Source organism: Taudactylus pleione, unplaced genomic scaffold (assembly GCF_031769625.1).
Source record: "Taudactylus pleione unplaced genomic scaffold, aTauple2 ptg000473l, whole genome shotgun sequence".
Classification (NCBI taxonomy): Eukaryota; Metazoa; Chordata; class Amphibia; order Anura; family Myobatrachidae; genus Taudactylus; species Taudactylus pleione.
Window position 1 is genome coordinate 6,580,373 of NW_028284875.1, and position 26,433 is coordinate 6,606,805.

A 26,433-nucleotide genomic window follows, 5' to 3' on the forward strand; every position below is an offset into this window, starting at 1 on the left:
ACAGACCAAAAAAACAATGTTTACCTTTAAATATAGAGCACAAGTGAGATTTAACTTATTTTTATTTAAAGATACTGCACTTTTTGGTATTATAGTGTATATTTTCCCTATGCAACATTGAAGTTACATATATTTTTAGCAAATATTATTTAAGATAAATAAACAGAAATTATTTATAAACAGGAATTATTTTACAATTTTGATAATATTGAACTGTACAGCAATGGCATGAATTCATTGCAATATACACCTAAGGATACATAAAACTGGGCAATAACACAAATGCACAATATAATTGATTAACTTATGATTAGAATATTACTTTTATTAGGTACTTTAGTATTGGGTGCAGTAGTTTAGTGGATTTAAAAAGTAACTAATTTAAAATTAATAAACCAAGTTAATATACTTAGTCAACTCGATGCTAAAATCACTCAACTAAAAATAATACACTTTGACCATGTGCTCATGTGGTGCAATCGGTCAGCGCACAGTACTTATAAGACAGTATCTGTTGAGCAATGCTGAGGTTGTGAGTTCAAGCCTCACCTAGAGCAAATGTAATTTTTTTTCTAATGTCATCAGTTAATGATTATCATCTGCTACCTGAACATCCTGATATGAAGGCAGAAAAAAATCACAAACATGACTGTTTTTAAGGTACCAGTACACACATCTGCTTTGGTTCATATGCACTGTAAACATTACTTTAGTTAGTCAACAAAATGGAATGCAAAAGACTACCTCTTTATTGGTAAAAGAGTTGCATCAATCTGTTTTGCTGCAATGTAACATGAGGGTCCACACTATTAGGTCTGGTTAGTACAATCACATTTCATGCTGGGATTTGTAAAGCAAAGAACACAAATAAACGGCTTTCCTATATCGCAACAATTAATGATTATACTAATGAAAAAATCAGTTTCACACAAAGATGTTACTAAGCCCCACTGGCCGAATGGATAAGGCACTGGCCTCCTAAGCTAGGGATTGTGGTTTGAAGTCTCATCTGGGCTTTATTTCATCCATATAATTACTGGAGATGTTCCCTTTATTCTTGCTTGATACTGCACAAATGGCTTCACCAGAAACTTTTATCTGCTTAACAATCCGGTACTGTTCAGCTTGCAAAATTATGGCCCTGTATCTAAAAGCAGACATTTATCCTGATGACATTGTGGATTAGTTTCTGGATAAGTTTGCTATCACCTGGGACAGTGGCTTCAAGTCTCATCTAGGATGCATGTTCCTTTGATGCTCATTCTCATTCTAGAAGTTATGCTTTTTTTCAATGCAGGTGACTGTCTTAATGGTATTGCATGAAATCCATATATACCAAAACATACCTATTAAGTTTTAATTGCAATTTAATATCAGAGTGGCTACAAAATAACAATGTCTATGGCAATTGCTGATGGGTTTCTTGAAGTCCTTTCATCCATGTCATCAAAAGGGTAATTTTCTGCTTTTTATATTTCTTTGGACACTGACTTTACTGACAATTTAGGTGCTACAGACCAAAAAAACAATGTTTACCTCTAAATATAGAGCACAAGTGAGATTTAACTTATTTTTATTTAAAGATACTGCACTTTTTGGTATTATAGTGTATATTTTCCCTATGCAACATTGAAGTTACATATATTTTTAGCAAATATTATTTAAGATAAATAAACAGAAATTATTTATAAACAGGAATTATTTTACAATTTTGATAATATTGAACTGTACAGCAATGGCATGAATTCATTGCAATATACACCTAAGGATACATAAAACTGGGCAATAACACAAATGCACAATATAATTGATTAACTTATGATTAGAATATTACTTTTATTAGGTACTTTAGTATTGGGTGCAGTAGTTTAGTGGATTTAAAAAGTAACTAATTTAAAATTAGTCAACTCGATGCTAAAATCACTCAACTAAAAATAATACACTTTGACCATGTGCTCCTGTGGCGCAATCGGTTAGCGCGCGGTACTTATAAGACAGTATCTGTTGAGCAATGCCGAGGTTGTGAGTTCAAGCCTCACCTGGAGCAAATGTAATTTTTTTTCTAATGTCATCAGTTAATGATTATCATCTGCTACCTGAACATCCTGATATGAAGGCAAAAAAAAATCACAAACATGACTGTTTTTAAGGTACCAGTACACACATCTGCTTTGGTTCATATGCACTGTAAACATTACTTTAGTTAGTCAACAAAATGGAATGCAAAAGACTACCTCTTTATTGGTAAAAGAGTTGCATCAATCTGTTTTGCTGCAATGTAACATGAGGGTCCACACTATTAGGTCTGGTTAGTACAATCACATTTCATGCTGGGATTTGTAAAGCAAAGAACACAAATAAACGGCTTTCCTATATCGCAACAATTAATGATTATACTAATGAAAAAATCAGTTTCACACAAAGATGTTACTAAGCCCCACTGGCCTAATGGATAAGGCACTGGCCTCCTAAGCTAGGGATTGTGGTTTCAAGTCTCATCTGGGCTTTATTTCATCCATATAATTACTGGAGATGTTCCCTTTATTCTTGCTTGATACTGCACAAATGGCTCCACCAGAAACTTTTATCTGCTTAACAATATGGTACTGTTCAGCTTGCAAAATTATGGCCCTGTATCTAAAAGCAGACATTTATCCTGATGACATTGTGGATTAGTTTCCGGATAAGTTTGCTATCACCTGGGACAGTGGCTTCAAGTCTCATCTAGGATGCATGTTCCTTTGATGCTCATTCTCATTCTAGAAGTTATGCTTTTTTTCAATGCAGGTGACTGTCTTAATGGTATTGCATGAAATCCATATATACCAAAACATACCTATTAAGTTTTAATTGCAATTTAATATCAGAGTGGCTACAAAATAACAATGTCTATGGCAATTGCTGATGGGTTTCTTGAAGTCCTTTCATCCATGTCATCAAAAGGGTAATTTTCTGCTTTTTATATTTCTTTGGACACTGACTTTACTGACAATTTAGGTGCTACAGACCAAAAAAACAATGTTTACCTTTAAATATAGTGCACAAGTGAGATTTAACTTATTTTTATTTAAAGATACTGCACTTTTTGGTATTATAGTGTATATTTTCCCTATGCAACATTGAAGTTACATATATTTATAGCAAATATTATTTAAGATAAATAAACAGGAATTATTTATAAACAGGAATTATTTTACAATTTTGATAATATTGAACTGTACAGCAATGGCATGAATTCATTGCAATATACACCTAAGGATACATAAAACTGGGCAATAACACAAATGCACAATATAATTGATTAACTTATGATTAGAATATTACTTTTATTAGGTACTTTAGTATTGGGTGCAGTAGTTTAGTGGATTTAAAAAGTAACTAATTTAAAATTAATAAACCAAGTTAATATACTTAGTCAACTCGATGCTAAAATCACTCAACTAAAAATAATACACTTTGACCATGTGCTCCTGTGGCGCAATCGTTTAGCGCGCGGTACTTATAAGACAGTATCTGTTGAGCAATGCCGAGGTTGTGAGTTCAAGCCTCACCTGGAGCAAATGTAATTTTTTTTCTAATGTCATCAGTTAATGATTATCATCTGCTACCTGAACATCCTGATATGAAGGCAGAAAAAAATCACAAACATGACTGTTTTTAAGGTACCAGTACACACATCTGCTTTGGTTCATATGCACTGTAAACATTACTTTAGTTAGTCAACAAAATGGAATGCAAAAGACTACCTCTTTATTGGTAAAAGAGTTGCATCAATCTGTTTTGCTGCAATGTAACATGAGGGTCCACACTATTAGGTCAGGTTAGTACAATCACATTTCATGCTGGGATTTGTAAAGCAAAGAACACAAATAAACGGCTTTCCTATATCGCAACAATTAATGATTATACTAATGAAAAAATCAGTTTCACACAAAGATGTTACTAAGCCCCACTGGCCTAATGGATAAGGCACTGGCCTCCTAAGCTAGGGATTGTGGTTTCAAGTCTCATCTGGGCTTTATTTCATCCATATAATTACTGGAGATGTTCCCTTTATTCTTGCTTGATACTGCACAAATGGCTCCACCAGAAACTTTTATCTGCTTAACAATCCGGTACTGTTCAGCTTGCAAAATTATGGCCCTGTATCTAAAAGCAGACATTTATCCTGATGACATTGTGGATTAGTTTCCGGATAAGTTTGCTATCACCTGGGACAGTGGCTTCAAGTCTCATCTAGGATGCATGTTCCTTTGATGCTCATTCTCATTCTAGAAGTTATGCTTTTTTTTCAATGCAGGTGACTGTCTTAATGGTATTGCATGAAATCCATATATACCAAAACATACCTATTAAGTTTTAATTGCAATTTAATATCAGAGTGGCTACAAAATAACAATGTCTATGGCAATTGCTGATGGGTTTCTTGAAGTCCTTTCATCCATGTCATCAAAAGGGTAATTTTCTGCTTTTTATATTTCTTTGGACACTGACTTTACTGACAATTTAGGTGCTACAGACCAAAAAAACAATGTTTACCTTTAAATATAGAGCACAAGTGAGATTTAACTTATTTTTATTTAAAGATACTGCACTTTTTGGTATTATAGTGTATATTTTCCCTATGCAACATTGAAGTTACATATATTTATAGCAAATATTATTTAAGATAAATAAACAGGAATTATTTATAAACAGGAATTATTTTACAATTTTGATAATATTGAACTGTACAGCAATGGCATGAATTCATTGCAATATACACCTAAGGATACATAAAACTGGGCAATAACACAAATGCACAATATAATTGATTAACTTATGATTAGAATATTACTTTTATTAGGTACTTTAGTATTGGGTGCAGTAGTTTAGTGGATTTAAAAAGTAACTAATTTAAAATTAATAAACCAAGTTAATATACTTAGTCAACTCGATGCTAAAATCACTCAACTAAAAATAATACACTTTGACCATGTTCTCCTGTGGCGCAATCGGTTAGCGCGCGGTACTTATAAGACAGTATCTGTTGCGCAATGCTGAGGTTGTGAGTTCAAGCCTCACCTGGAGCAAATGTAATTTCTTTTCTAATGTCATCAGTTAATGATTATCATCTGCTACCTGAACATCCTGATATGAAGGCAGAAAAAAATCACAAACATGACTGTTTTTAAGGTACCAGTACACACATCTGCTTTGGTTCATATGCACTGTAAACATTACTTTAGTTAGTCAACAAAATGGAATGCAAAAGACTACCTCTTTATTGGTAAAAGAGTTGCATCAATCTGTTTTGCTGCAATGTAACATGAGGGTCCACACTATTAGGTCTGGTTAGTACAATCACATTTCATGCTGGGATTTGTAAAGCAAAGAACACAAATAAACGGCTTTCCTATATCGCAACAATTAATGATTATACTAATGAAAAAATCAGTTTCACACAAAGATGTTACTAAGCCCCACTGGCCTAATGGATAAGGCACTGGCCTCCTAAGCTAGGGATTGTGGTTTCAAGTCTCATCTGGGCTTTATTTCATCCATATAATTACTGGAGATGTTCCCTTTATTCTTGCTTGATACTGCACAAATGGCTCCACCAGAAACTTTTATCTGCTTAACAATATGGTACTGTTCAGCTTGCAAAATTATGGCCCTGTATCTAAAAGCAGACATTTATCCTGATGACATTGTGGATTAGTTTCCGGATAAGTTTGCTATCACCTGGGACAGTGGCTTCAAGTCTCATCTAGGATGCATGTTCCTTTGATGCTCATTCTCATTCTAGAAGTTATGCTTTTTTTCAATGCAGGTGACTGTCTTAATGGTATTGCATGAAATCCATATATACCAAAACATACCTATTAAGTTTTAATTGCAATTTAATATCAGAGTGGCTACAAAATAACAATGTCTATGGCAATTGCTGATGGGTTTCTTGAAGTCCTTTCATCCATGTCATCAAAAGGGTAATTTTCTGCTTTTTATATTTCTTTGGACACTGACTTTACTGACAATTTAGGTGCTACAGACCAAAAAAACAATGTTTACCTTTAAATATAGAGCACAAGTGAGATTTAACTTATTTTTATTTAAAGATACTGCACTTTTTGGTATTATAGTGTATATTTTCCCTATGCAACATTGAAGTTACATATATTTTTAGCAAATATTATTTAAGATAAATAAACAGAAATTATTTATAAACAGGAATTATTTTACAATTTTGATAATATTGAACTGTACAGCAATGGCATGAATTCATTGCAATATACACCTAAGGATACATAAAACTGGGCAATAACACAAATGCACAATATAATTGATTAACTTATGATTAGAATATTACTTTTATTAGGTACTTTAGTATTGGGTGCAGTAGTTTAGTGGATTTAAAAAGTAACTAATTTAAAATTAATAAACCAAGTTAATATACTTAGTCAACTCGATGCTAAAATCACTCAACTAAAAATAATACACTTTGACCATGTGCTCATGTGGTGCAATCGGTCAGCGCACAGTACTTATAAGACAGTATCTGTTGAGCAATGCTGAGGTTGTGAGTTCAAGCCTCACCTAGAGCAAATGTAATTTTTTTTCTAATGTCATCAGTTAATGATTATCATCTGCTACCTGAACATCCTGATATGAAGGCAGAAAAAAATCACAAACATGACTGTTTTTAAGGTACCAGTACACACATCTGCTTTGGTTCATATGCACTGTAAACATTACTTTAGTTAGTCAACAAAATGGAATGCAAAAGACTACCTCTTTATTGGTAAAAGAGTTGCATCAATCTGTTTTGCTGCAATGTAACATGAGGGTCCACACTATTAGGTCTGGTTAGTACAATCACATTTCATGCTGGGATTTGTAAAGCAAAGAACACAAATAAACGGCTTTCCTATATCGCAACAATTAATGATTATACTAATGAAAAAATCAGTTTCACACAAAGATGTTACTAAGCCCCACTGGCCGAATGGATAAGGCACTGGCCTCCTAAGCTAGGGATTGTGGTTTCAAGTCTCATCTGGGCTTTATTTCATCCATATAATTACTGGAGATGTTCCCTTTATTCTTGCTTGATACTGCACAAATGGCTTCACCAGAAACTTTTATCTGCTTAACAATCCGGTACTGTTCAGCTTGCAAAATTATGGCCCTGTATCTAAAAGCAGACATTTATCCTGATGACATTGTGGATTAGTTTCTGGATAAGTTTGCTATCACCTGGGACAGTGGCTTCAAGTCTCATCTAGGATGCATGTTCCTTTGATGCTCATTCTCATTCTAGAAGTTATGCTTTTTTTCAATGCAGGTGACTGTCTTAATGGTATTGCATGAAATCCATATATACCAAAACATACCTATTAAGTTTTAATTGCAATTTAATATCAGAGTGGCTACAAAATAACAATGTCTATGGCAATTGCTGATGGGTTTCTTGAAGTCCTTTCATCCATGTCATCAAAAGGGTAATTTTCTGCTTTTTATATTTCTTTGGACACTGACTTTACTGACAATTTAGGTGCTACAGACCAAAAAAACAATGTTTACCTCTAAATATAGAGCACAAGTGAGATTTAACTTATTTTTATTTAAAGATACTGCACTTTTTGGTATTATAGTGTATATTTTCCCTATGCAACATTGAAGTTACATATATTTTTAGCAAATATTATTTAAGATAAATAAACAGAAATTATTTATAAACAGGAATTATTTTACAATTTTGATAATATTGAACTGTACAGCAATGGCATGAATTCATTGCAATATACACCTAAGGATACATAAAACTGGGCAATAACACAAATGCACAATATAATTGATTAACTTATGATTAGAATATTACTTTTATTAGGTACTTTAGTATTGGGTGCAGTAGTTTAGTGGATTTAAAAAGTAACTAATTTAAAATTAGTCAACTCGATGCTAAAATCACTCAACTAAAAATAATACACTTTGACCATGTGCTCCTGTGGCGCAATCGGTTAGCGCGCGGTACTTATAAGACAGTATCTGTTGAGCAATGCCGAGGTTGTGAGTTCAAGCCTCACCTGGAGCAAATGTAATTTTTTTTCTAATGTCATCAGTTAATGATTATCATCTGCTACCTGAACATCCTGATATGAAGGCAAAAAAAAATCACAAACATGACTGTTTTTAAGGTACCAGTACACACATCTGCTTTGGTTCATATGCACTGTAAACATTACTTTAGTTAGTCAACAAAATGGAATGCAAAAGACTACCTCTTTATTGGTAAAAGAGTTGCATCAATCTGTTTTGCTGCAATGTAACATGAGGGTCCACACTATTAGGTCTGGTTAGTACAATCACATTTCATGCTGGGATTTGTAAAGCAAAGAACACAAATAAACGGCTTTCCTATATCGCAACAATTAATGATTATACTAATGAAAAAATCAGTTTCACACAAAGATGTTACTAAGCCCCACTGGCCTAATGGATAAGGCACTGGCCTCCTAAGCTAGGGATTGTGGTTTCAAGTCTCATCTGGGCTTTATTTCATCCATATAATTACTGGAGATGTTCCCTTTATTCTTGCTTGATACTGCACAAATGGCTCCACCAGAAACTTTTATCTGCTTAACAATATGGTACTGTTCAGCTTGCAAAATTATGGCCCTGTATCTAAAAGCAGACATTTATCCTGATGACATTGTGGATTAGTTTCCGGATAAGTTTGCTATCACCTGGGACAGTGGCTTCAAGTCTCATCTAGGATGCATGTTCCTTTGATGCTCATTCTCATTCTAGAAGTTATGCTTTTTTTCAATGCAGGTGACTGTCTTAATGGTATTGCATGAAATCCATATATACCAAAACATACCTATTAAGTTTTAATTGCAATTTAATATCAGAGTGGCTACAAAATAACAATGTCTATGGCAATTGCTGATGGGTTTCTTGAAGTCCTTTCATCCATGTCATCAAAAGGGTAATTTTCTGCTTTTTATATTTCTTTGGACACTGACTTTACTGACAATTTAGGTGCTACAGACCAAAAAAACAATGTTTACCTTTAAATATAGTGCACAAGTGAGATTTAACTTATTTTTATTTAAAGATACTGCACTTTTTGGTATTATAGTGTATATTTTCCCTATGCAACATTGAAGTTACATATATTTATAGCAAATATTATTTAAGATAAATAAACAGGAATTATTTATAAACAGGAATTATTTTACAATTTTGATAATATTGAACTGTACAGCAATGGCATGAATTCATTGCAATATACACCTAAGGATACATAAAACTGGGCAATAACACAAATGCACAATATAATTGATTAACTTATGATTAGAATATTACTTTTATTAGGTACTTTAGTATTGGGTGCAGTAGTTTAGTGGATTTAAAAAGTAACTAATTTAAAATTAATAAACCAAGTTAATATACTTAGTCAACTCGATGCTAAAATCACTCAACTAAAAATAATACACTTTGACCATGTGCTCCTGTGGCGCAATCGTTTAGCGCGCGGTACTTATAAGACAGTATCTGTTGAGCAATGCCGAGGTTGTGAGTTCAAGCCTCACCTGGAGCAAATGTAATTTTTTTTCTAATGTCATCAGTTAATGATTATCATCTGCTACCTGAACATCCTGATATGAAGGCAGAAAAAATCACAAACATGACTGTTTTTAAGGTACCAGTACACACATCTGCTTTGGTTCATATGCACTGTAAACATTACTTTAGTTAGTCAACAAAATGGAATGCAAAAGACTACCTCTTTATTGGTAAAAGAGTTGCATCAATCTGTTTTGCTGCAATGTAACATGAGGGTCCACACTATTAGGTCAGGTTAGTACAATCACATTTCATGCTGGGATTTGTAAAGCAAAGAACACAAATAAACGGCTTTCCTATATCGCAACAATTAATGATTATACTAATGAAAAAATCAGTTTCACACAAAGATGTTACTAAGCCCCACTGGCCTAATGGATAAGGCACTGGCCTCCTAAGCTAGGGATTGTGGTTTCAAGTCTCATCTGGGCTTTATTTCATCCATATAATTACTGGAGATGTTCCCTTTATTCTTGCTTGATACTGCACAAATGGCTCCACCAGAAACTTTTATCTGCTTAACAATCCGGTACTGTTCAGCTTGCAAAATTATGGCCCTGTATCTAAAAGCAGACATTTATCCTGATGACATTGTGGATTAGTTTCCGGATAAGTTTGCTATCACCTGGGACAGTGGCTTCAAGTCTCATCTAGGATGCATGTTCCTTTGATGCTCATTCTCATTCTAGAAGTTATGCTTTTTTTTCAATGCAGGTGACTGTCTTAATGGTATTGCATGAAATCCATATATACCAAAACATACCTATTAAGTTTTAATTGCAATTTAATATCAGAGTGGCTACAAAATAACAATGTCTATGGCAATTGCTGATGGGTTTCTTGAAGTCCTTTCATCCATGTCATCAAAAGGGTAATTTTCTGCTTTTTATATTTCTTTGGACACTGACTTTACTGACAATTTAGGTGCTACAGACCAAAAAAACAATGTTTACCTTTAAATATAGAGCACAAGTGAGATTTAACTTATTTTTATTTAAAGATACTGCACTTTTTGGTATTATAGTGTATATTTTCCCTATGCAACATTGAAGTTACATATATTTATAGCAAATATTATTTAAGATAAATAAACAGGAATTATTTATAAACAGGAATTATTTTACAATTTTGATAATATTGAACTGTACAGCAATGGCATGAATTCATTGCAATATACACCTAAGGATACATAAAACTGGGCAATAACACAAATGCACAATATAATTGATTAACTTATGATTAGAATATTACTTTTATTAGGTACTTTAGTATTGGGTGCAGTAGTTTAGTGGATTTAAAAAGTAACTAATTTAAAATTAATAAACCAAGTTAATATACTTAGTCAACTCGATGCTAAAATCACTCAACTAAAAATAATACACTTTGACCATGTTCTCCTGTGGCGCAATCGGTTAGCGCGCGGTACTTATAAGACAGTATCTGTTGCGCAATGCTGAGGTTGTGAGTTCAAGCCTCACCTGGAGCAAATGTAATTTCTTTTCTAATGTCATCAGTTAATGATTATCATCTGCTACCTGAACATCCTGATATGAAGGCAGAAAAAAATCACAAACATGACTGTTTTTAAGGTACCAGTACACACATCTGCTTTGGTTCATATGCACTGTAAACATTACTTTAGTTAGTCAACAAAATGGAATGCAAAAGACTACCTCTTTATTGGTAAAAGAGTTGCATCAATCTGTTTTGCTGCAATGTAACATGAGGGTCCACACTATTAGGTCTGGTTAGTACAATCACATTTCATGCTGGGATTTGTAAAGCAAAGAACACAAATAAACGGCTTTCCTATATCGCAACAATTAATGATTATACTAATGAAAAAATCAGTTTCACACAAAGATGTTACTAAGCCCCACTGGCCTAATGGATAAGGCACTGGCCTCCTAAGCTAGGGATTGTGGTTTCAAGTCTCATCTGGGCTTTATTTCATCCATATAATTACTGGAGATGTTCCCTTTATTCTTGCTTGATACTGCACAAATGGCTCCACCAGAAACTTTTATCTGCTTAACAATATGGTACTGTTCAGCTTGCAAAATTATGGCCCTGTATCTAAAAGCAGACATTTATCCTGATGACATTGTGGATTAGTTTCCGGATAAGTTTGCTATCACCTGGGACAGTGGCTTCAAGTCTCATCTAGGATGCATGTTCCTTTGATGCTCATTCTCATTCTAGAAGTTATGCTTTTTTTCAATGCAGGTGACTGTCTTAATGGTATTGCATGAAATCCATATATACCAAAACATACCTATTAAGTTTTAATTGCAATTTAATATCAGAGTGGCTACAAAATAACAATGTCTATGGCAATTGCTGATGGGTTTCTTGAAGTCCTTTCATCCATGTCATCAAAAGGGTAATTTTCTGCTTTTTATATTTCTTTGGACACTGACTTTACTGACAATTTAGGTGCTACAGACCAAAAAAACAATGTTTACCTTTAAATATAGAGCACAAGTGAGATTTAACTTATTTTTATTTAAAGATACTGCACTTTTTGGTATTATAGTGTATATTTTCCCTATGCAACATTGAAGTTACATATATTTATAGCAAATATTATTTAAGATAAATAAACAGAAATTATTTATAAACAGGAATTATTTTACAATTTTGATAATATTGAACTGTACAGCAATGGCATGAATTCATTGCAATATACACCTAAGGATACATAAAACTGGGCAATAACACAAATGCACAATATAATTGATTAACTTATGATTAGAATATTACTTTTATTAGGTACTTTAGTATTGGGTGCAGTAGTTTAGTGGATTTAAAAAGTAACTAATTTAAAATTAATAAACCAAGTTAATATACTTAGTCAACTCGATGCTAAAATCACTCAACTAAAAATAATACACTTTGACCATGTGCTCCTGTGGCGCAATCGGTTAGCGCGCGGTACTTATAAGACAGTATCTGTTGAGCAATGCCGAGGTTGTGAGTTCAAGCCTCACCTGGAGCAAATGTAATTTTTTTTCTAATGTCATCAGTTAATGATTATCATCTGCTACCTGAACATCCTGATATGAAGGCAGAAAAAAATCACAAACATGACTGTTTTTAAGGTACCAGTACACACATCTGCTTTGGTTCATATGCACTGTAAACATTACTTTAGTTAGTCAACAAAATGGAATGCAAAAGACTACCTCTTTATTGGTAAAAGAGTTGCATCAATCTGTTTTGCTGCAATGTAACATGAGGGTCCACACTATTAGGTCTGGTTAGTACAATCACATTTCATGCTGGGATTTGTAAAGCAAAGAACACAAATAAACGGCTTTCCTATATCGCAACAATTAATGATTATACTAATGAAAAAATCAGTTTCACACAAAGATGTTACTAAGCCCCACTGGCCTAATGGATAAGGCACTGGCCTCCTAAGCTAGGGATTGTGGTTTCAAGTCTCATCTGGGCTTTATTTCATCCATATAGTTACTGGAGATGTTCCCTTTATTCTTGCTTGATACTGCACAAATGGCTCCACCAGAAACTTTTATCTGCTTAACAATATGGTACTGTTCAGCTTGCAAAATTATGGCCCTGTATCTAAAAGCAGACATTTATCCTGATGACATTGTGGATTAGTTTCCGGATAAGTTTGCTATCACCTGGGACAGTGGCTTCAAGTCTCATCTAGGATGCATGTTCCTTTGATGCTCATTCTCATTCTAGAAGTTATGCTTTTTTTCAATGCAGGTGACTGTCTTAATGGTATTGCATGAAATCCATATATACCAAAACATACCTATTAAGTTTTAATTGCAATTTAATATCAGAGTGGCTACAAAATAACAATGTCTATGGCAATTGCTGATGGGTTTCTTGAAGTCCTTTCATCCATGTCATCAAAAGGGTAATTTTCTGCTTTTTATATTTCTTTGGACACTGACTTTACTGACAATTTAGGTGCTACAGACCAAAAAAACAATGTTTACCTTTAAATATAGAGCACAAGTGAGATTTAACTTATTTTTATTTAAAGATACTGCACTTTTTGGTATTATAGTGTATATTTTCCCTATGCAACATTGAAGTTACATATATTTATAGCAAATATTATTTAAGATAAATAAACAGAAATTATTTATAAACAGGAATTATTTTACAATTTTGATAATATTGAACTGTACAGCAATGGCATGAATTCATTGCAATATACACCTAAGGATACATAAAACTGGGCAATAACACAAATGCACAATATAATTGATTAACTTATGATTAGAATATTACTTTTATTAGGTACTTTAGTATTGGGTGCAGTAGTTTAGTGGATTTAAAAAGTAACTAATTTAAAATTAATAAACCAAGTTAATATACTTAGTCAACTCGATGCTAAAATCACTCAACTAAAAATAATACACTTTGACCATGTGCTCATGTGGTGCAATCGGTCAGCGCGCAGTACTTATAAGACAGTATCTGTTGAGCAATGCCGAGGTTGTGAGTTCAAGCCTCACCTGGAGCAAATGTAATTTTTTTCTAATGTCATCAGTTAATGATTATCATCTGCTACCTGAACATCCTGATATGAAGGCAGAAAAAAATCACAAACATGACTGTTTTTAAGGTACCAGTACACACATCTGCTTTGGTTCATATGCACTGTAAACATTACTTTAGTTAGTCAACAAAATGGAATGCAAAAGACTACCTCTTTATTGGTAAAAGAGTTGCATCAATCTGTTTTGCTGCAATGTAACATGAGGGTCCACACTATTAGGTCTGGTTAGTACAATCACATTTCATGCTGGGATTTGTAAAGCAAAGAACACAAATAAATGGCTTTCCTATATCGCAACAATTAATGATTATACTAATGAAAAAATCAGTTTCACACAAAGATGTTACTAAGCCCCACTGGCCTAATGGATAAGGCACTGGCCTCCTAAGCTAGGGATTGTGGTTTCAAGTCTCATCTGGGCTTTATTTCATCCATATAATTACTGGAGATGTTCCCTTTATTCTTGCTTGATACTGCACAAATGGCTCCACCAGAAACTTTTATCTGCTTAACAATCCGGTACTGTTCAGCTTGCACAATTATGGCCCTGTATCTAAAAGCAGACATTTATCCTGATGACATTGTGGATTATTTTCCGGATAAGTTTGCTATCACCTGGGACAGTGGCTTCCAGTCTCATCTAGGATGCATGTTCCTTTGATGCTCATTCTCATTCTAGAAGTTATGCTTTTTTTCAATGCAGGTGACTGTCTTAATGGTATTGAATGAAATCCATATATACCAAAACATACCTATTAAGTTTTAATTGCAATTTAATATCAGAGTGGCTACAAAATAACAATGTCTATGGCAATTGCTGATGGGTTTCTTGAAGTCCTTTCATCCATGTCATCAAAAGGGTAATTTTCTGCTTTTTATATTTCTTTGGACACTGACTTTACTGACAATTTAGGTGCTACAGACCAAAAAAACAATGTTTACCTTTAAATATAGAGCACAAGTGAGATTTAACTTATTTTTATTTAAAGATACTGCACTTTTTGGTATTTAGTGTATATTTTCCCTATGCAACATTGAAGTTACATATATTTATAGCAAATATTATTTAAGATAAATAAACAGAAATTATTTATAAACAGGAATTATTTTACAATTTTGATAATATTGAACTGTACAGCAATGGCATGAATTCATTGCAATATACACCTAAGGATACATAAAACTGGGCAATAACACAAATGCACAATATAATTGATTAACTTATGATTAGAATATTACTTTTATTAGGTACTTTAGTATTGGGTGCAGTAGTTTAGTGGATTTAAAAAGTAACTAATTTAAAATTAATAAACCAAGTTAATATACTTAGTCAACTCGATGCTAAAATCACTCAACTAAAAATAATACAATTTGACCATGTGCTCCTGTGGCGCAATCGTTTAGCGCGCGGTACTTATAAGACAGTATCTGTTGAGCAATGCCGAGGTTGTGAGTTCAAGCCTCACCTGGAGCAAATGTAATTTTTTTTCTAATGTCATCAGTTAATGATTATCATCTGCTACCTGAACATCCTGATATGAAGGCAGAAAAAAATCACAAACATGACTGTTTTTAAGGTACCAGTACACACATCTGCTTTGGTTCATATGCACTGTAAACATTACTTTAGTTAGTCAACAAAATGGAATGCAAAAGACTACCTCTTTATTGGAAAAAGAGTTGCATCAATCTGTTTTGCTGCAATGTAACATGAGGGTCCACACTATTAGGTCTGGTTAGTACAATCACATTTCATGCTGGGATTTGTAAAGCAAAGAACACAAATAAATGGCTTTCCTATATCGCAACAATTAATGATTATACTAATGAAAAAATCAGTTTCACACAAAGATGTTACTAAGCCCCACTGGCCTAATGGATAAGGCACTGGCCTCCTAAGCTAGGGATTGTGGTTTCAAGTCTCATCTGGGCTTTATTTCATCCATATAATTACTGGAGATGTTCCCTTTATTCTTGCTTGATACTGCACAAATGGCTCCACCAGAAACTTTTATCTGCTTAACAATCCGGTACTGTTCAGCTTGCAAAATTATGGCCCTGTATCTAAAAGCAGACATTTATCCTGATGACATTGTGGATTAGTTTCCGGATAAATTTGCTATCACCTGGGACAGTGGCTTCAAGTCTCATCTAGGATGCATGTTCCTTTGATGCTCATTCTCATTCTAGAAGTTATGCTTTTTTTCAATGCAGGTGACTGTCTTAATGGTATTGCATAAAATCCATATATACCAAAACATACCTATTAAGTTTTAATTGCAATATACTATCAGAGTGGCTACAAAATAACAATGTCTATGGCAATTGCTGATGGGTTTCTTGAAGTCCTTTCATCCAAGTCATCAAAAGGGTAATTTTCTGCTTTTTATATTTCTTTGGACACTGATTTTACTGACAATTTAGGTGCTACAGACCAAAAAAACAATGTTTACCTTTAAATATAGAGCACAAGTGAGATTTAACTTATTTTTATTTAAAGATACTGCACTTTTTGGTATTATAGTGTATATTTTCCCTATGCAACATTGAAGTTACATATATTTATAGCAAATATTATTTAAGATAAATAAACAGAAATTATTTATAAACAGGAATTATTTTACAATTTTGATAATATTGAACTGTACAGCAATGGCATGAATTCATTGCAATATACACCTAAGGATACATAAAACTGGGCAATAACACAAATGCACAATATAATTGATTAACTTATGATTAGAATATTACTTTTATTAGGTACTTTAGTATTGGGTGCAGTAGTTTAGTGGATTTAAAAAGTAACTAATTTAAAATTAATAAACCAAGTTAATATACTTAGTCAACTCGATGCTAAAATCACTCAACTAAAAATAATACACTTTGACCATGTGCTCCTGTGGCGCAATCGGTTAGCGCGCGGTACTTATAAGACAGTATCTGTTGAGCAATGCCGAGGTTGTGAGTTCAAGCCTCACCTGGAGCAAATGTAATTTTTTTTCTAATGTCATCAGTTAATGATTATCATCTGCTACCTGAACATCCTGATATGAAGGCAGAAAAAAATCACAAACATGACTGTTTTTAAGGTACCAGTACACACATCTGCTTTGGTTCATATGCACTGTAAACATTACTTTAGTTAGTCAACAAAATGGAATGCAAAAGACTACCTCTTTATTGGTAAAAGAGTTGCATCAATCTGTTTTGCTGCAATGTAACATGAGGGTCCACACTATTAGGTCTGGTTAGTACAATCACATTTCATGCTGGGATTTGTAAAGCAAAGAACACAAATAAATGGCTTTCCTATATCGCAACAATTAATGATTATACTAATGGAAAAATCAGTTTCACACAAAGATGTTACTAAGCCCCACTGGCCTAATGGATAAGGCACTGGCCTCCTAAGCTAGGGATTGTGGTTTCAAGTCTCATCTGGGCTTTATTTCATCCATATAATTACTGGAGATGTTCCCTTTATTCTTGCTTGATACTGCACAAATGGCTCCACCAGAAACTTTTATCTGCTTAACAATATGGTACTGTTCAGCTTGCAAAATTATGGCCCTGTATCTAAAAGCAGACATTTATCCTGATGACATTGTGGATTAGTTTCCGGATAAGTTTGCTATCACCTGGGACAGTGGCTTCAAGTCTCATCTAGGATGCATGTTCCTTTGATGCTCATTCTCATTCTAGAAGTTATGCTTTTTTTCAATGCAGGTGACTGTCTTAATGGTATTGCATGAAATCCATATATACCAAAACATACCTATTAAGTTTTAATTGCAATTTAATATCAGAGTGGCTACAAAATAACAATGTCTATGGCAATTGCTGATGGGTTTCTTGAAGTCCTTTCATCCATGTCATCAAAAGGGTAATTTTCTGCTTTTTATATTTCTTTGGACACTGACTTTACTGACAATTTAGGTGCTACAGACCAAAAAAACAATGTTTACCTTTAAATATAGAGCACAAGTGAGATTTAACTTATTTTTATTTAAAGATACTGCACTTTTTGGTATTATAGTGTATATTTTCCCTATGCAACATTGAAGTTACATATATTTATAGCAAATATTATTTAAGATAAATAAACAGAAATTATTTATAAACAGGAATTATTTTACAATTTTGATAATATTGAACTGTACAGCAATGGCATGAATTCATTGCAATATACACCTAAGGATACATAAAACTGGGCAATAACACAAATGCACAATATAATTGATTAACTTATGATTAGAATATTACTTTTATTAGGTACTTTAGTATTGGGTGCAGTAGTTTAGTGGATTTAAAAAGTAACTAATTTAAAATTAATAAACCAAGTTAATATACTTAGTCAACTCGATGCTAAAATCACTCAACTAAAAATAATACACTTTGACCATGTGCTCCTGTGGCGCAATCGGTTAGCGCGCGGTACTTATAAGACAGTATCTGTTGAGCAATGCCGAGGTTGTGAGTTCAAGCCTCACCTGGAGCAAATGTAATTTTTTTTCTAATGTCATCAGTTAATGATTATCATCTGCTACCTGAACATCCTGATATGAAGGCAGAAAAAAATCACAAACATGACTGTTTTTAAGGTACCAGTACACACATCTGCTTTGGTTCATATGCACTGTAAACATTACTTTAGTTAGTCAACAAAATGGAATGCAAAAGACTACCTCTTTATTGGTAAAAGAGTTGCATCAATCTGTTTTGCTGCAATGTAACATGAGGGTCCACACTATTAGGTCTGGTTAGTACAATCACATTTCATGCTGGGATTTGTAAAGCAAAGAACACAAATAAACGGCTTTCCTATATCGCAACAATTAATGATTATACTAATGAAAAAATCAGTTTCACACAAAGATGTTACTAAGCCCCACTGGCCTAATGGATAAGGCACTGGCCTCCTAAGCTAGGGATTGTGGTTTCAAGTCTCATCAGGGCTTTATTTCATCCATATAGTTACTGGAGATGTTCCCTTTATTCTTGCTTGATACTGCACAAATGGCTCCACCAGAAACTTTTATCTGCTTAACAATATGGTACTGTTCAGCTTGCAAAATTATGGCCCTGTATCTAAAAGCAGACATTTATCCTGATGACATTGTGGATTAGTTTCCGGATAAGTTTGCTATCACCTGGGACAGTGGCTTCAAGTCTCATCTAGGATGCATGTTCCTTTGATGCTCATTCTCATTCTAGAAGTTATGCTTTTTTTCAATGCAGGTGACTGTCTTAATGGTATTGCATGAAATCCATATATACCAAAACATACCTATTAAGTTTTAATTGCAATTTAATATCAGAGTGGCTACAAAATAACAATGTCTATGGCAATTGCTGATGGGTTTCTTGAAGTCCTTTCATCCATGTCATCAAAATGGTAATTTTCTGCTTTTTATATTTCTTTGGACACTGACTTTACTGACAATTTAGGTGCTACAGACCAAAAAAACAATGTTTACCTTTAAATATAGAGCACAAGTGAGATTTAACTTATTTTTATTTAAAGATACTGCACTTTTTGGTATTATAGTGTATATTTTCCCTATGCAACATTGAAGTTACATATATTTATAGCAAATATTATTTAAGATAAATAAACAGAAATTATTTATAAACAGGAATTATTTTACAATTTTGATAATATTGAACTGTACAGCAATGGCATGAATTCATTGCAATATACACCTAAGGATACATAAAACTGGGCAATAACACAAATGCACAATATAATTGATTAACTTATGATTAGAATATTACTTTTATTAGGTACTTTAGTATTGGGTGCAGTAGTTTAGTGGATTTAAAAAGTAACTAATTTAAAATTAATAAACCAAGTTAATATACTTAGTCAACTCGATGCTAAAATCACTCAACTAAAAATAATACACTTTGACCATGTGCTCCTGTGGCGCAATCGGTTAGCGCGCGGTACTTATAAGACAGTATCTGTTGAGCAATGCTGAGGTTGTGAGTTCAAGCCTCACCTGGAGCAAATGTAATTTTTTTTCTAATGTCATCAGTTAATGATTATCATCTGCTACCTGAACATCCTGATATGAAGGCAGAAAAAAATCACAAACATGACTGTTTTTAAGGTACCAGTACACACATCTGCTTTGGTTCATATGCACTGTAAACATTACTTTAGTTAGTCAACAAAATGGAATGCAAAAGACTACCTCTTTATTGGTAAAAGAGTTGCATCAATCTGTTTTGCTGCAATGTAACATGAGGGTCCACACTATTAGGTCTGGTTAGTACAATCACATTTCATGCTGGGATTTGTAAAGCAAAGAACACAAATAAACGGCTTTCCTATATCGCAACAATTAATGATTATACTAATGAAAAAATCAGTTTCACACAAAGATGTTACTAAGCCCCACTGGCCTAATGGATAAGGCACTGGCCTCCTAAGCTAGGGATTGTGGTTTCAAGTCTCATCTGGGCTTTATTTCATCCATATAGTTACTGGAGATGTTCCCTTTATTCTTGCTTGATACTGCACAAATGGCTCCACCAGAAACTTTTATCTGCTTAACAATATGGTACTGTTCAGCTTGCAAAATTATGGCCCTGTATCTAAAAGCAGACATTTATCCTGATGACATTGTGGATTAGTTTCCGGATAAGTTTGCTATCACCTGGGACAGTGGCTTCAAGTCTCATCTAGGATGCATGTTCCTTTGATGCTCATTCTCATTCTAGAAGTTATGCTTTTTTTCAATGCAGGTGACTGTCTTAATGGTATTGCATGAAATCCATATATACCAAAACATACCTATTAAGTTTTAATTGCAATTTAATATCAGAGTGGCTACAAAATAACAATGTCTATGGCAATTGCTGATGGGTTTCTTGAAGTCCTTTCATCCATGTCATCAAAAGGGTAATTTTCTGCTTTTTATATTTCTTTGGACACTGACTTTACTGACAATTTAGGTGCTACAGACCAAAAAAACAATGTTTACCTTTAAATATAGAGCACAAGTGAGATTTAACTTATTTTTATTTAAAGATACTGCACTTTTTGGTATTATAGTGTATATTTTCCCTATGCAACATTGAAGTTACATATATTTATAGCAAATATTATTTAAGATAAATAAACAGAAATTATTTATAAACAGGAATTATTTTACAATTTTGATAATATTGAACTGTACAGCAATGGCATGAATTCATTGCAATATACACCTAAGGATACATAAAACTGGGCAATAACACAAATGCACAATATAATTGATTAACTTATGATTAGAATATTACTTTTATTAGGTACTTTAGTATTGGGTGCAGTAGTTTAGTGGATTTAAAAAGTAACTAATTTAAAATTAATAAACCAAGTTAATATACTTAGTCAACTCGATGCTAAAATCACTCAACTAAAAATAATACACTTTGACCATGTGCTCATGTGGTGCAATCGGTCAGCGCGCAGTACTTATAAGACAGTATCTGTTGAGCAATGCCGAGGTTGTGAGTTCAAGCCTCACCTGGAGCAAATGTAATTTTTTTCTAATGTCATCAGTTAATGATTATCATCTGCTACCTGAACATCCTGATATGAAGGCAGAAAAAAATCACAAACATGACTGTTTTTAAGGTACCAGTACACACATCTGCTTTGGTTCATATGCACTGTAAACATTACTTTAGTTAGTCAACAAAATGGAATGCAAAAGACTACCTCTTTATTGGTAAAAGAGTTGCATCAATCTGTTTTGCTGCAATGTAACATGAGGGTCCACACTATTAGGTCTGGTTAGTACAATCACATTTCATGCTGGGATTTGTAAAGCAAAGAACACAAATAAATGGCTTTCCTATATCGCAACAATTAATGATTATACTAATGAAAAAATCAGTTTCACACAAAGATGTTACTAAGCCCCACTGGCCTAATGGATAAGGCACTGGCCTCCTAAGCTAGGGATTGTGGTTTCAAGTCTCATCTGGGCTTTATTTCATCCATATAATTACTGGAGATGTTCCCTTTATTCTTGCTTGATACTGCACAAATGGCTCCACCAGAAACTTTTATCTGCTTAACAATCCGGTACTGTTCAGCTTGCACAATTATGGCCCTGTATCTAAAAGCAGACATTTATCCTGATGACATTGTGGATTATTTTCCGGATAAGTTTGCTATCACCTGGGACAGTGGCTTCCAGTCTCATCTAGGATGCATGTTCCTTTGATGCTCATTCTCATTCTAGAAGTTATGCTTTTTTTCAATGCAGGTGACTGTCTTAATGGTATTGAATGAAATCCATATATACCAAAACATACCTATTAAGTTTTAATTGCAATTTAATATCAGAGTGGCTACAAAATAACAATGTCTATGGCAATTGCTGATGGGTTTCTTGAAGTCCTTTCATCCATGTCATCAAAAGGGTAATTTTCTGCTTTTTATATTTCTTTGGACACTGACTTTACTGACAATTTAGGTGCTACAGACCAAAAAAACAATGTTTACCTTTAAATATAGAGCACAAGTGAGATTTAACTTATTTTTATTTAAAGATACTGCACTTTTTGGTATTTAGTGTATATTTTCCCTATGCAACATTGAAGTTACATATATTTATAGCAAATATTATTTAAGATAAATAAACAGAAATTATTTATAAACAGGAATTATTTTACAATTTTGATAATATTGAACTGTACAGCAATGGCATGAATTCATTGCAATATACACCTAAGGATACATAAAACTGGGCAATAACACAAATGCACAATATAATTGATTAACTTATGATTAGAATATTACTTTTATTAGGTACTTTAGTATTGGGTGCAGTAGTTTAGTGGATTTAAAAAGTAACTAATTTAAAATTAATAAACCAAGTTAATATACTTAGTCAACTCGATGCTAAAATCACTCAACTAAAAATAATACAATTTGACCATGTGCTCCTGTGGCGCAATCGTTTAGCGCGCGGTACTTATAAGACAGTATCTGTTGAGCAATGCCGAGGTTGTGAGTTCAAGCCTCACCTGGAGCAAATGTAATTTTTTTTCTAATGTCATCAGTTAATGATTATCATCTGCTACCTGAACATCCTGATATGAAGGCAGAAAAAAATCACAAACATGACTGTTTTTAAGGTACCAGTACACACATCTGCTTTGGTTCATATGCACTGTAAACATTACTTTAGTTAGTCAACAAAATGGAATGCAAAAGACTACCTCTTTATTGGAAAAAGAGTTGCATCAATCTGTTTTGCTGCAATGTAACATGAGGGTCCACACTATTAGGTCTGGTTAGTACAATCACATTTCATGCTGGGATTTGTAAAGCAAAGAACACAAATAAATGGCTTTCCTATATCGCAACAATTAATGATTATACTAATGAAAAAATCAGTTTCACACAAAGATGTTACTAAGCCCCACTGGCCTAATGGATAAGGCACTGGCCTCCTAAGCTAGGGATTGTGGTTTCAAGTCTCATCTGGGCTTTATTTCATCCATATAATTACTGGAGATGTTCCCTTTATTCTTGCTTGATACTGCACAAATGGCTCCACCAGAAACTTTTATCTGCTTAACAATCCGGTACTGTTCAGCTTGCAAAATTATGGCCCTGTATCTAAAAGCAGACATTTATCCTGATGACATTGTGGATTAGTTTCCGGATAAATTTGCTATCACCTGGGACAGTGGCTTCAAGTCTCATCTAGGATGCATGTTCCTTTGATGCTCATTCTCATTCTAGAAGTTATGCTTTTTTTCAATGCAGGTGACTGTCTTAATGGTATTGCATAAAATCCATATATACCAAAACATACCTATTAAGTTTTAATTGCAATATACTATCAGAGTGGCTACAAAATAACAATGTCTATGGCAATTGCTGATGGGTTTCTTGAAGTCCTTTCATCCAAGTCATCAAAAGGGTAATTTTCTGCTTTTTATATTTCTTTGGACACTGATTTTACTGACAATTTAGGTGCTACAGACCAAAAAAACAATGTTTACCTTTAAATATAGAGCACAAGTGAGATTTAACTTATTTTTATTTAAAGATACTGCACTTTTTGGTATTATAGTGTATATTTTCCCTATGCAACATTGAAGTTACATATATTTATAGCAAATATTATTTAAGATAAATAAACAGAAATTATTTATAAACAGGAATTATTTTACAATTTTGATAATATTGAACTGTACAGCAATGGCATGAATTCATTGCAATATACACCTAAGGATACATAAAACTGGGCAATAACACAAATGCACAATATAATTGATTAACTTATGATTAGAATATTACTTTTATTAGGTACTTTAGTATTGGGTGCAGTAGTTTAGTGGATTTAAAAAGTAACTAATTTAAAATTAATAAACCAAGTTAATATACTTAGTCAACTCGATGCTAAAATCACTCAACTAAAAATAATACACTTTGACCATGTGCTCCTGTGGCGCAATCGGTTAGCGCGCGGTACTTATAAGACAGTATCTGTTGAGCAATGCCGAGGTTGTGAGTTCAAGCCTCACCTGGAGCAAATGTAATTTTTTTTCTAATGTCATCAGTTAATGATTATCATCTGCTACCTGAACATCCTGATATGAAGGCAGAAAAAAATCACAAACATGACTGTTTTTAAGGTACCAGTACACACATCTGCTTTGGTTCATATGCACTGTAAACATTACTTTAGTTAGTCAACAAAATGGAATGCAAAAGACTACCTCTTTATTGGTAAAAGAGTTGCATCAATCTGTTTTGCTGCAATGTAACATGAGGGTCCACACTATTAGGTCTGGTTAGTACAATCACATTTCATGCTGGGATTTGTAAAGCAAAGAACACAAATAAATGGCTTTCCTATATCGCAACAATTAATGATTATACTAATGAAAAAATCAGTTTCACACAAAGATGTTACTAAGCCCCACTGGCCTAATGGATAAGGCACTGGCCTCCTAAGCTAGGGATTGTGGTTTCAAGTCTCATCTGGGCTTTATTTCATCCATATAATTACTGGAGATGTTCCCTTTATTCTTGCTTGATACTGCACAAATGGCTCCACCAGAAACTTTTATCTGCTTAACAATATGGTACTGTTCAGCTTGCAAAATTATGGCCCTGTATCTAAAAGCAGACATTTATCCTGATGACATTGTGGATTAGTTTCCGGATAAGTTTGCTATCACCTGGGACAGTGGCTTCAAGTCTCATCTAGGATGCATGTTCCTTTGATGCTCATTCTCATTCTAGAAGTTATGCTTTTTTTCAATGCAGGTGACTGTCTTAATGGTATTGCATGAAATCCATATATACCAAAACATACCTATTAAGTTTTAATTGCAATTTAATATCAGAGTGGCTACAAAATAACAATGTCTATGGCAATTGCTGATGGGTTTCTTGAAGTCCTTTCATCCATGTCATCAAAAGGGTAATTTTCTGCTTTTTATATTTCTTTGGACACTGACTTTACTGACAATTTAGGTGCTACAGACCAAAAAAACAATGTTTACCTTTAAATATAGAGCACAAGTGAGATTTAACTTATTTTTATTTAAAGATACTGCACTTTTTGGTATTATAGTGTATATTTTCCCTATGCAACATTGAAGTTACATATATTTATAGCAAATATTATTTAAGATAAATAAACAGAAATTATTTATAAACAGGAATTATTTTACAATTTTGATAATATTGAACTGTACAGCAATGGCATGAATTCATTGCAATATACACCTAAGGATACATAAAACTGGGCAATAACACAAATGCACAATATAATTGATTAACTTATGATTAGAATATTACTTTTATTAGGTACTTTAGTATTGGGTGCAGTAGTTTAGTGGATTTAAAAAGTAACTAATTTAAAATTAATAAACCAAGTTAATATACTTAGTCAACTCGATGCTAAAATCACTCAACTAAAAATAATACACTTTGACCATGTGCTCCTGTGGCGCAATCGGTTAGCGCGCGGTACTTATAAGACAGTATCTGTTGAGCAATGCCGAGGTTGTGAGTTCAAGCCTCACCTGGAGCAAATGTAATTTTTTTTCTAATGTCATCAGTTAATGATTATCATCTGCTACCTGAACATCCTGATATGAAGGCAGAAAAAAATCACAAACATGACTGTTTTTAAGGTACCAGTACACACATCTGCTTTGGTTCATATGCACTGTAAACATTACTTTAGTTAGTCAACAAAATGGAATGCAAAAGACTACCTCTTTATTGGTAAAAGAGTTGCATCAATCTG

At 33.4% G+C, this 26,433-nt stretch overlaps 12 non-coding genes across 12 annotated transcripts; all 12 read left to right on the forward strand.

Moving 5' to 3' along the window:
- The first annotated feature begins 1,954 nt into the window (after positions 1–1,954).
- Positions 1,955–2,047, forward strand: TRNAI-UAU (transfer RNA isoleucine (anticodon UAU)). Its single transcript is given in 2 exon segments — positions 1,955–1,992; positions 2,012–2,047. It is a non-coding gene; the product is annotated as a tRNA-Ile (tRNA).
- Positions 2,048–3,466: 1,419 nt separating this feature from the next.
- TRNAI-UAU (transfer RNA isoleucine (anticodon UAU)) lies at positions 3,467–3,559 on the forward strand. Its single transcript is given in 2 exon segments — positions 3,467–3,504; positions 3,524–3,559. It is a non-coding gene; the product is annotated as a tRNA-Ile (tRNA).
- Positions 3,560–7,981: 4,422 nt separating this feature from the next.
- Positions 7,982–8,074, forward strand: TRNAI-UAU (transfer RNA isoleucine (anticodon UAU)). Its single transcript is given in 2 exon segments — positions 7,982–8,019; positions 8,039–8,074. It is a non-coding gene; the product is annotated as a tRNA-Ile (tRNA).
- Positions 8,075–9,493: 1,419 nt separating this feature from the next.
- On the forward strand, positions 9,494–9,586 carry TRNAI-UAU (transfer RNA isoleucine (anticodon UAU)). Its single transcript is given in 2 exon segments — positions 9,494–9,531; positions 9,551–9,586. It is a non-coding gene; the product is annotated as a tRNA-Ile (tRNA).
- Positions 9,587–12,517: 2,931 nt separating this feature from the next.
- Positions 12,518–12,610, forward strand: TRNAI-UAU (transfer RNA isoleucine (anticodon UAU)). The gene is given in 2 exon segments: positions 12,518–12,555; positions 12,575–12,610. It is a non-coding gene; the product is annotated as a tRNA-Ile (tRNA).
- A 2,929-nt stretch (positions 12,611–15,539) lies between these two features.
- On the forward strand, positions 15,540–15,632 carry TRNAI-UAU (transfer RNA isoleucine (anticodon UAU)). Its single transcript is given in 2 exon segments — positions 15,540–15,577; positions 15,597–15,632. It is a non-coding gene; the product is annotated as a tRNA-Ile (tRNA).
- Positions 15,633–17,051: 1,419 nt separating this feature from the next.
- On the forward strand, positions 17,052–17,144 carry TRNAI-UAU (transfer RNA isoleucine (anticodon UAU)). The gene is given in 2 exon segments: positions 17,052–17,089; positions 17,109–17,144. It is a non-coding gene; the product is annotated as a tRNA-Ile (tRNA).
- A 1,419-nt stretch (positions 17,145–18,563) lies between these two features.
- TRNAI-UAU (transfer RNA isoleucine (anticodon UAU)) lies at positions 18,564–18,656 on the forward strand. The gene is given in 2 exon segments: positions 18,564–18,601; positions 18,621–18,656. It is a non-coding gene; the product is annotated as a tRNA-Ile (tRNA).
- Positions 18,657–20,075: 1,419 nt separating this feature from the next.
- TRNAI-UAU (transfer RNA isoleucine (anticodon UAU)) lies at positions 20,076–20,168 on the forward strand. Its single transcript is given in 2 exon segments — positions 20,076–20,113; positions 20,133–20,168. It is a non-coding gene; the product is annotated as a tRNA-Ile (tRNA).
- A 2,929-nt stretch (positions 20,169–23,097) lies between these two features.
- On the forward strand, positions 23,098–23,190 carry TRNAI-UAU (transfer RNA isoleucine (anticodon UAU)). Its single transcript is given in 2 exon segments — positions 23,098–23,135; positions 23,155–23,190. It is a non-coding gene; the product is annotated as a tRNA-Ile (tRNA).
- Positions 23,191–24,609: 1,419 nt separating this feature from the next.
- Positions 24,610–24,702, forward strand: TRNAI-UAU (transfer RNA isoleucine (anticodon UAU)). Its single transcript is given in 2 exon segments — positions 24,610–24,647; positions 24,667–24,702. It is a non-coding gene; the product is annotated as a tRNA-Ile (tRNA).
- Positions 24,703–26,121: 1,419 nt separating this feature from the next.
- Positions 26,122–26,214, forward strand: TRNAI-UAU (transfer RNA isoleucine (anticodon UAU)). The gene is given in 2 exon segments: positions 26,122–26,159; positions 26,179–26,214. It is a non-coding gene; the product is annotated as a tRNA-Ile (tRNA).
- Positions 26,215–26,433: the final 219 nt, after the last annotated feature.